Raw genomic sequence first — 1,665 nt, 5'->3', positions numbered from 1 at the left:
ATCACCGGCTTCTCAGCTTTGGTAGTGACCTGTGTGCTTTCCGTGCACGTGGACACCCGTGTGTGCCTGTGCTGAGCCCGGTTGAAAGCTTTGCATCACCACTGAGCAGAGGGCAGTAACTACAGTGCTCGTTAGGTTCTCTAAGGTTACGGATTTACCATTGATATTGGTGATAAGGGTTGCTACGGCAGGCTGGATGGCATCCCAGGTCAAAGCAGGATATGTGTTCAGGAAGGAGGAGATGGCTTGCAGTAAGTCTGCTAGTTTGGCTTCAACAGAAGCTGAAATAACTTCTCCTAAAATTAAGAAGGGGAAAAAAAATTACCATTTTTTTGCATGCATAAACTCTCATCCTCACCTCTCCCAGGATGAACTCACTTCAGCCAGGGACCTGTACCGCTGTGCTGCACCTAAACCTCAAGTTCTGTGCGAAACAGAAAATAACAAACACTAAAGACCGAAGCAAACAAAAAGCCCACATGCAGCGATGGAGGGAAGTGGAAATTTTTTGCCCAGTCCTTCACCAGGGCCAGGACACTCGATGAGTCATTACACTGCCTTTTGTCTGGGTTCTACTCCATGAGGCCAAGCAATGAGTATCTCCGCTTCCTGCTGCGGGAGCATCATGTATCTTTGTGTCTTTACATCCAAAAGCCAATCTCCAAGAGCAAAACACAGTCCCAAGCTGTGCACTGGGAAAGATGCTCGGTGAAGGAGGAGCTGCCAGCACAGGCAGGTCTGATTTCCATGTGCAGCTGGCATTGTTTGGGGGCTGTTAAAAGCCAAGAGCACCACCACAGTTATGAGTTTGCTTGAGAAATGCGGCCAACCCAACTTGTTCGGCGTGCCTGGGGTAAAGGCAGTCACTGTGACCTAGAGCTACAGCTTGCGGCCGTGGGTGGGGAGTCCAGGATCACAGAGAACTCCAGATGCCTTGGTGGAGAGTGTGGCACTCGTCCAGGAGGTTTCTTGTTCCAGCAAGTAGTTGAAGGGATTTTGTTAATGCTGCCATGCTGCACAAGATCTCTAGAGCAGCACCGAGCCTGTGATAACTGTTTTCATAATTGTTGGTTTAGGTCTACCCACTTGGGTTCCAGCCTGGAGAGTGTCCTGCAAGTAGGGAGGCTATCCAGGGGAAAAGGAGACAGGAAAGTGCCGGTGTGCCGGCCAGGATGGCACGGCACTTCTGCTGGAGTGCATTTCCAGGCTGCGACACACGCTTGGGCTCCCACCACCACCCGGAGCACCACCAGCTTGAGCCTCTCTTCGACTCATGACATTTGGACTCCCTTCCTGATGACGAATCCCAGTTTTCTTGACAGGGTTATTGCAGGCACCCTTTCTTTGAGCCAGTTTAACTCACTCGTGAGTAATTGCAGGTGATGTCAATAGCACTTGAAGTGTTTTTGCATCGCATTTGGAGGAAACCTGTGCACTTAGACGGTTAAGTGCTCTGAAATTTTATCTATTGATGCAATTCATTATAGGAAAAGATGTTTGCATAATTAAATATCTGCACAGTGAGAAGCCACTCTAAATTGTCTGAGGGCTGTCTAAATTCATTGTTTTAAATAAATAATGCAGCAAGAATGAGGCAGGATCACTTTTACTGAACATAATCTGCTTGTTTTTGTAAGCAAATAAGTGGATTGAAAAATATTTACC

Source organism: Phaethon lepturus, unplaced genomic scaffold (assembly GCF_000687285.1).
Source record: "Phaethon lepturus isolate BGI_N335 unplaced genomic scaffold, ASM68728v1 scaffold28196, whole genome shotgun sequence".
Taxonomy (NCBI): Eukaryota; Metazoa; Chordata; class Aves; order Phaethontiformes; family Phaethontidae; genus Phaethon; species Phaethon lepturus.
Note: the sequence above shows the minus strand (reverse complement) of the source record.